Consider the following 9,493-nt stretch of genomic DNA (forward strand, 5'->3'; position numbering starts at 1 on the left):
GATGTATTTCGTGCATTTTTTAGGATGTTTCGTATAGCTCTAGAAGCTTTGTTACAAATTTTTCCTTACATGCCGCGTATTATGGTTAAAACGTTGCGGGCTTAAAGTGAATTGTGGAGCGTATTGAACTTGGTCAATTTCTGAAAAGTTTATATTTTCCGTTAACCGTTTGGTTGTTAGGACTTAGTTTCGTTACGAAGAATTTATCATATGATTTCCGACTGTGGGCTACACGATAATTTATCATATCATATAACCGATTTTACGAAGGTTGTAAATCAGTGATATGTAAACATATGTCAAAGTAGCATTGTTTCTGCGGGTTCCACGAGAAACGTTCCCGCTATGATTTTGATCTTAGATGAAAGTTGCTTGGAGTTACCCATGGAGTATTACCGAAGTTTATTTCAATACGATCTAGTCGCGGAACGCTTTTCATAGGTTTTTCGAGGGGATTCTCATGACACATTCGTTTCTTGAACGAATTGGTCAACCAGAAGTGGTTCTAGCTAACCATAGGGAGGAAAATGCTCCTTTTAATGTGCACGATGCTACATATATTTTCGAGTTTTCTTCGTCGCAAATGTTTCCGATGCTTTTCCGTGACTTACTTGGTACAGCGGAAACTGAAAGAAACGCTTTGGTGATTGAAGATTTCTCGTAGAAATTTTTAAAACGAAACTGGCTTTCTGAAGCCGGAAAAGGCTTCAATACTTTGGCTAATCGTCGAGTTTCAGTTTGATATTGGTACAAGTTTTCTGTATGCATGATTGCGACAACAAATGATGTATAGTTTTTGAGATTATGTTCATGATCGTCTGGATATGTTGCTAGCGTTTAGACGAATATTAAGATTGTCGTTTGCCTATTCTTGACGATTTGCAGAAGTTTTTTTTTTGAAGTTTCGGAGTATACGAGTATAGTATACGTACCTACTCCCCTTTTTTTTTTTACGAAAGAAAAACGGTTGAACCGATACTTTGAAGGGTTCTGTACGTTTCCTCTCCTGATGTTTGGAATGATCGATAATTCGGGACGATTTATAGACGACGCTTGGACTGTGATTTGGTTGTTTCCACGTTGACGACTTGGGATATATCGGTTCCGAGAAAATTGCCAGAAACGAATCGGTTTTAAGACTACGTTCATGTCTCTAACTTTTTCTCTCTTTAGGAAGCGAGCTTGATATGCGTGGCGATTGTTTCTCGACTTTCGGAGAGTTTAGAACGGTTTGCAAGATCTGGATGAACAATTATGGAACAATATATCGAGACAGGAAAAATCGCTTAAAACTTAGTTCGCTAGACTATCCGCCTAGGTTTTACGTTCCCTAAAGTTCTATGGCAGCCTCAAAGTAATTTCCTACGAAAATTCCAAGTCTGATTTCAAAAATTTCAAGTCGGAAATACCTTAGTTCTTTCGAAGATGCAGTTTTGTCCCTTCTCAGTTTTGCGTGCTCATTTCCGTTTCCTATTCTCGTGTATGTTCGCCATTTCGGATATTGGTGTTTATCCTTTGAAACTTGACATTTATCTTCCAAACTTGACTGTTATCTTCTCCTTAGATAAGACGTCGATTTTTGTAAAAAGGTTCAACGTAATCGTATAGTTAAGGCGGCTAAGGTGTTAAGTTAACCATTGCCGTTTTATACGATTAATCTGAATCCATGCGAGAAAATAGGTCTTTGCGGTTTTTTTTTTTATATCGTAAAGTCTCAATGGTAACTTCAATCGAAAGAGACGTTTCGATCGAGATTCGAAAGTGAACGCAAAGATGGAGGTAGGGTGAGCAGAAACAAGCCAAGGAGTTTAAGATGAGGTTTACTTGTTTTTGTCGTAAAATCTCAACGGAAACTCCGATTGAGACGAAACGAAAAGCGTTTCGATGAGAATTCAAAGGAGAACGCAAAGGAGGACCCCTTTGAGGCCTGACAGGTCGCTATAGCGAGTGAGGATGTCATCTCGGTCGCTATAGCGAGTGGAAGGGAGCCGAGACGTATCCCACTTGTTTTCGTCGTAAAATCTCAACGGAAACTCCGATTGAGACGAAACAAAAAGCGTTTCGAAGAGGATTCAAAGGAGAACGCAAAGGAGGAACCCTTTGAGGACTTACAGGTTGCTACGCAGCGACTGACAGTCTGACAGTTCGCTACGTAGCGAATGGAAGCAAGCCGAGAAGCGTCCTACTTGTTTTCGTCGTAAAATCTCAACGGAAACTCCGATTGAGACGAAACGAAAAGCGTTTCGATGAGGATTCAAAAGACAACCCAAAGGAGGACCTTTCTGAGGCCTTACAGGTCGCTACGTAGCGACTGACAGTCTGACAGGTCGCTACGTAGCGAGTGGAAGCAAGCCGAGACGAGTCCCACTTGTTTTCGTCGTCAAAACTCAACGGAAACTCCGATTGAGACGAAACGAAAAGCATTTCGAAGAGGATTCAAAGGAGAACGCAAAGGAGGAACCCTTTGAGGACTTACAGGTCGCTACGTAGCGACTGACAGTCTGACAGGTCGCTACGTAGCGAATGGAAGCAAGCCGAGAAGCGTCCTACTTGTTTTCGTCGTAAAATCTCAACGGAAACTCCGATTGAGACGAAACGAGAAGCGTTTCGACGAGGATTCAAAAGAGAACCCAAAGGAGGACCTTTCTGAGGCCGTACAGGTCGCTATGTAGCGAGTGGAGAGTTGGCTTGAGCTCGGTCACTTCATAGCGACCAAGAAGTGTGCGTGCTCGGTCGCTACGTCGAGCAGCGTGTGCGTGCTCGGTCACTACGTAGCGACCGAGCAGTGTGCGTGCTCGGTCGCTACGTAGCGACCGAGCTGTGTAATCGTTTTGTTGTGTTTCCTTTTTCCGCGATTAACATAGGGGTTTTTCAGCGGTTTTTTTGGGAGAACAAGTTTTATCCTTCCGAAATGTTTTCGGAAAACGTGTTTTGGTAAAACCCTTACGCATCAAGATTTCTTTACGGGGTTTTGATAAGATTTATCGTTTCCCTTCTTCTTTACAGGGAGAAATCGCGAGCCTGTTTTAGTGCTCTTCCTGTGGCGGAAGGTCGCGACTAAGTTTTCGATTTTGTTGAAAACTACGGCGTTTGCGTAAGCGTTGGCCATAGGAGCAGTCAGTGCTGCGAGTTTGTCTTTCATATATCCAAACATCGTTTCGATCAAGCGTTTTGTGGCCATGAGTAAGAGTAATCCGTAACCCCACTCCTTCTAGCGCCAAACTGTGGAAACCGAAATTCGCACTGTCGATTTCCGTTTAAATAAGGAAACTAGGAAAACCCTAATTTCCCAGAGGTCCCGGATCTCTGCGAGAGCCAACGACAAGTGACCGAATATATGCGGAAATCATGAAAAGATAACAAACGAGTTTAGAGAAAACAGTAGATCTTATTTCGAGTCCACGTAAGAGCGTTGCGATCATTACAAGAGATCATGAAAGCTTTGGCCGCAAAGGCTGTCAGCGAGTTACTTAGTTCTAGCGGCCTAATAGCTCAAACCTAGTTTAGTCGCAGCTCGATAACGAAAGACGAAATAGATAAAGAAAAGGTTTTTGATTGATTTCGGACTGAACCTTGTTAAAGGCTGCCTACGTACCCCTTTCGAGGATCAAGCCGAACGTAGTTCAATTGATAGAGCTGGACACGAGATCGAACTGCCTGGGCGAGTTCGTCTAGTAATCGAGTGCCACTCATAGAAACCGAACTTGTCGAAAATAAGCCTAAGGTTTCTAAGTGCAGAGAATTCTGAATCTAAAAAGCTGTCCCCCATGCTCCTCGCATAGGACTCCTTATATACTAGCTCCAAGGTCGGTTTATGCTTTTACTCTTCTGCCCTTAAGCAGTCACAGCGTAAAAATGGAGATATTCCATTTTTCCCGATTTTCACAATTATCTTCAAAACTTCCGTATTTATCCGCGGAAACTTGACATTTATCCTTCCTTGTGGACCAAGCATAAACCGGGCTGTGGTTTACGGGCCTTTGGTTAAGAAATCGCAGGATGGGCCTCGAGTCGTGTTTTAGGTCCCTTTGGGCCATCTTCCGACTCGAAGAGTTTACTACGATTTCTTTCGACAAAGAAAGAACTTTCCGCGGTTTCTAATCCGCGAAGTTTGATCGATGATTTAGAATAGCGGAAAACATAGACTGAGCTCGCTACGGTCTTCGGGAGATAGCATTTGAAGGTTTGACGAGAATGCATGGACTGGTGTCATACCGATGTTCGGAAGAGCTCGGTCGCTACGCAGCGACCGAACTTTGGCTCGAGCCCGATCGCTACGTAGCAACCGAGCGAGACGGACGCTCGGTCGCTACGTAGCGACCGAGCTTGGCTCAGGCTCGGTCGCTACGTAGCGACCGAGCGAGATGGACGCTCGGTCGCTACGTAGTGACCGAGCGAGACGGATGCTTGGTCGCTACGTAGCGACCGAGCGAGATGGACGCTCGGTCGCTACGTAGCGACCGAGCTTGGCTCGGGTGTTGGGGTCAAAAACGGTTACGACGGAATTACCACCCGAAAATCCTCGGAGATCGTATTTCCGAAAGAGATAGTAAAAGAAGAGATGTAATTTTCGTAAAAATAACCTATACGAGGTTTTTACGAAGAAGTATCCTTTGGGATTCAAACCGAACAAACCAAGCTCGGTCGCTACGTATACACGCCGTCCGGTCGCTACGTAGCAACCAAACCCGAGCCAAGCTCGGTCGCTACGCAGCGACCGAGCGATCGTCCCTCTCGGTCGCTACGTAGCGCCGAGCGATCGTCCCGCTCGGTTGCTACGTAGCGACCGAGCTCGAGCCAAAGCTCGGTCGCTACGTAGCGACCGAGCTCGAGCCAAAGCTCGGTCGCTACGTAGCGACCGAGCGATCGTCCCTCTCGGTCGTTACGTAGCGACCGAGCGATCGTCCCGCTCGGTCGCTACATAGTGACCGAGCGATCGTCCCGCTCGGTCGCTACGTAACGACCGAGCTCGAGCCAAAGCTCGGTTGCTACGTAGCGACCGAGCACTCGTCTCGCTTGGTCGCTACGTAGCGACCGGGCTCGAGCCAAAGTTAGGTCGCTGTGTAGCGATTGAACCTTTCCGAACATCGATACAACACCAGTCCTTGCATTCTCGTCAAACCTTCGAATGCTATCTCCCGAAGACCATAGCAAGCTCAGTCCATGTGTCCCGCTATTCTAATTCATCGATCAAACTTCGCGGATTAGAAACCGTGGAAAACTCGTAGTAAATGTGTCGAGTCGGAAGACGGCCCAAAGGGACCTAAAACACGACTCGAGGCCCATCCTACGATTTTTCCTAACCAAAAGCCCGTGAACCACAGCATGGTTCACGCTTGGCCCACGAGGAAAGATAAATGTCAAGTTTCCGCGGATAAATACGGAAGTTTTGAAGATAATTGTGAAGATCGGGGAAAATGGAATATCTCCATTTTTATGCTATGACGGCCTAAGGGTAGAAGAGTAAAAGCGTAAACCGACCTTGGAGCTAGTATATAAGGAGTCCTAGGCGAGGAGCAAGGAGGAGAATTTTTCAGAGCAAACTTAGCACTTAGAGCAATTTAGGCAATTTTCCGTTTTTGTTATTTCGAGCTGCGACTCAATTAGGTTTAGCCGTCTTAGGGTTGCTAGAACTAGGAATCTCGCCGACAGCTCTCGAGCCCAGGCTTAAACCTTGTTGTAAACGCTCATACGCAGATTCGGAATAAGATCTTCTTTGCTCTCTTTTCGATTTCTTATTTTTATCGTTGTTGTTCTCGTGTTCTGATTGCTTGACGTGTGGTAATTAACAGATATCCGGGTCCTCAGGGAAATTAGGGTTTTCCTAGTTTCCTTATTTAAACGGAAATCGACAGTGCGAATTTCAGTTTCCACATCGGGCTCGGTCGCTACGTAGCGACCGAGCGAGACGGACGCTCGGCCGCTACGTAGCGACCGAGCTTGGCTCAGGCTCGGACGCTCGGTCGCTACGTAGCGACCGAGCTTGGCTCAGGCTCGGACGCTCGGTCGCTATGTAGCGACCGAGCTGTGTGCATGCTTGGTCACCGCGTATCGATCGAGCTTGGCTTGTCCGCGGTCTGATTTCCATACTCGAGCTTGTCCGCAGCCGATTTGGATACATGTCCGTTGCCTTCGGACAATCGGTATTTAGTGGTCCGATTGAGATTTGGATGAGATTTTTACTGCAAGGCTCTTCGTAAAGATATATTTACGAAGATTACTTTTCGTAAAACATTTATACTGATTTTTACGGACTTTCAGACATTTATTCCGTCGTGACCGATTTTGACCCCAACAAGGATGCCTTTGGCCGAGACTTGTGCACATGCGGGCTGCATTTCATCGGCCAATCTGAAATATTAGGTTGAGAGTGAATTTCACCAAGTAAAAATCTTGAACCTCCGACGAGATCTTCTTATATACTTGAATTTTTTTAGGTTTTTTGTTTTTTAACGTTTTGGGGAGGAACATGTGATTGGAAAGGGGGAGGGTCGAATCTTAGCGACAAAGGGCTAAATCTCAGTGGATCGTGGCAGCAAGGCCACTCTGCCACTTACAATACCCCGTCGGGTATTTAAGTCTTCTGCAAAGGATTCTACCCGCCACTCGGTGGTAATTATAATTCAAGGCGGTCCGAACGGCGCTTCCACCGAACGGACTTAGCCAACGACACGTGCCTTTGGGAGCCGAAGCTCCTACTGAGGGTCGGCAATCGGGCGGCGGGCGCATGCGTCGCTTCTAGCCCGGATTCTGACTTAGAGGCGTTCAGTCATAATCCAGCGCACGGTAGCTTCGCACCACTGGCTTTTCAACCAAGCGCGATGACCAATTGTGCGAATCAACGGTTCCTCTCGTACTAGGTTGAATTACTATTGCGACTGTCACGCCCCCAATCCTGGAAAGGATTGTCGGGACGGCCATGGTTCGAGGAAACGTACTAGCCAGTCTTAGGACATCAAGGCAAGCGTTCCATGGTCAAGAAAGAAGGTTAAGGACATAAGGAAACTTAGACTTAACCTTATAAGAGCAAAGAGACGGCTAAGACGAGTAAGACGGTAACGGGACGAGATAGAGAAGTAGCTCGACCAGCTTAACGAAGCTAGGTTGAGTTCACTCCAGCTCAGCCACTACTAAGTCAGCTCCACTGGCTGGACTACTAGCTCACTCAGCTGAGGCAGCTGGGAGTCAGCTCATCTCAGCTAGATGGACTGTTCGTGTTTTAGGCCGATGGTCCGGGTCAGTGGCGGGCTGTGAGGTCCGGCCATGAGGCCATGGGCTGTTGGGTTCTTGGACAAGGCCGTGGGCTAAGTCCAGGAGGCTTGGGGCGTGGGTTGGGCTTATGACCGACCCCAAACCCAATCAGAAAGGGCGAAGGGATGCAAGTGGCCGAGAGGGCACAACCCTTGGCCGATGGTGCCCATTCGCTAGCAAGTCGTGCCTGTTCGTGGGACAAGACTTACCCCCTCGTTTTCTATAAATATGGGGGCTCTCCTGTCGATTTCATTATCCATTTCCAGAGTAAAATACTCAGAGAAAAACGTAGAGAGAGAGAGAGAGAGTCCCGGCCAAGAGATCGGCCGGAAAAGGGCCGGTCGTGGTGGTTTAGTATCTCCGGCAAGGAGAACGGTTTAGGAGAGAGGAGGCCGTGTGGTTATGAATACCCAAGGCATAGAGAAAGGTCTGGAGAAGGACTCCAAAGCCGTGGTTCAGTCAGATAGGGTCAGTGGGGTAACCACCGACTCATCGGCTAAGACCATCGGACAGTCTGAACCGGTCTAGCCATGGGCGTTTGGATTGTATCCTATTCTTCTTATTCTTTTCATCTAGTTCTTCTTCTACTCCTTCTGTACATTGGCGTGGCCTTGTTGATGTGTTGGGATTGGTTATAAGTTATAACCGTGGTTCTGGTTGAGTAATGCGGTCGCGGTCCATAACCGTCGAGTTAGGCGCGCGCATGGTCTAAACCGGCCTCAGGTGATCCGATTGGATAGGGGCGGTTCTGTTCTGTTCTGAACGGGGGCAACCCTTCCCTGAACAGTCACAATGGTTCATGACTTGTGTAGGATAAGGCGTGGTCCTTTGGCCATAGGCCGGACACACGCACGGACCAGACAGTCCATACGGACGGTTAGGTCGAACGGTTGGAACATCTGAATGGGTGCGAGTTGCCAAGGGTCATGACTTACCAAGAGGCACGTGTGTCCAAAGGGTACTAGTTCCCAAAGGGTGTGAGTTCCAAACGGTGCCATTGGTTCAAGGCTTAGGCCGAACCAAGTGGACAGTCCGCGGCTGCATAGTCGAACGGACGGACGGTTAGTTTAACCGGAGTGTTGTGTCGCAAGGTCTGATTGGTTGCAAGGCAATCCGGTTTGGTCTTGGGCCTTACTCTGTGGTATGGATCCAGGCTTTGGGTCGGATCAGGTAAGAAGGTCCGTGAGCCTTTGGGCCGGACTTATAATTGGCCGATCGCACCTAGATCTTAATCAGACGGTTAGACGGGACTATGGACAATCCGGCTAAGGTTGGATGGTTCTAGCCGCAAAGGCTAAGTAGGATATCTTACAATCAACCTCGGGTTGGTGAGTAGGATAGGCGCCATATGCCTTATGTAGGGCGTAGACCCACATAATGGCAATGGAAGGCCGGTCATATCAGTGCATGCTAAGTGGACGATGGCTTATCAAGTCTAGTGGTCGGATCATGTTTCATGACGATGGTTCGATGGCCGAACACTAGTATGGATAATCATGATGCTTCTAGATATCAACCTTGGTGTTGATAACTTCGAGATTGGCTAAGAGTCATGACGAAGAGTATGGCTAGTACTATGTGTCGTAGACCATAAGTATTGAGCTTAGGTGTGATTGTTCAAGGAAGGCCGTGTAAGATCTGATCATGGTTGAGTATGGACGACCTGACCTCTGAATGATGGCTCAAGGTGTCGGTCCTAACCTGATTAATGAATGCATCGGTTGGTATGAACAAATCATATCTGTTGTCTGGGTTAAGTCCCAAGGCCGGTCAGGCCAGATGATGACTCATCAGTTCCAAGTCATGTGAGGATGGTTGGTTGATTGACTTAGGATCTCATGAGCTTTTTCAGTCCAGAAGATGGACTTGGTACAATTGCCTATAAGGCAAAAAGGATTTTGGATTGTGCTTGAGCCGAGATAGGCCAAATACATACCCTTATCCTTTCAAAGACTTCTCAAAGGTTACTTATGTCGGTGGGGATGGTTGGTTGAATGACTAAGTACCTAGGGGAGCTGTTTGATGCAGGAGTCAAGATAAGGACCTTAAGTAAGATCATTGAGTGATCGTGGTCCAGCTGTTAAGCAAGAGCGATTCGAGTCAATGGAGGACCGATGAGCTAATAAGCTCCGTAGATGTGGCAAAGGTATGATCTAGCATTTACTTATGTAGATCTAGATAGAATGGTTTAGGGGAATGGAACCTCAGAATTGTATGGCTTGGTTTGGGTTTAGGATTGACC

The 9,493-nt window shown here is 47.1% G+C and overlaps 1 pseudogene; it reads right to left on the bottom strand.

Annotated features, from left to right (window-relative positions):
• Positions 1-6,491: 6,491 nt before the first annotated feature.
• LOC117130645 overlaps positions 6,492-9,493 on the bottom strand; it is a 7,003-nt pseudogene continuing 4,001 nt past the window's right edge.

Source organism: Brassica rapa, unplaced genomic scaffold (assembly GCF_000309985.2).
Source record: "Brassica rapa cultivar Chiifu-401-42 unplaced genomic scaffold, CAAS_Brap_v3.01 Scaffold0610, whole genome shotgun sequence".
NCBI lineage: Eukaryota > Viridiplantae > Streptophyta > Magnoliopsida > Brassicales > Brassicaceae > Brassica > Brassica rapa.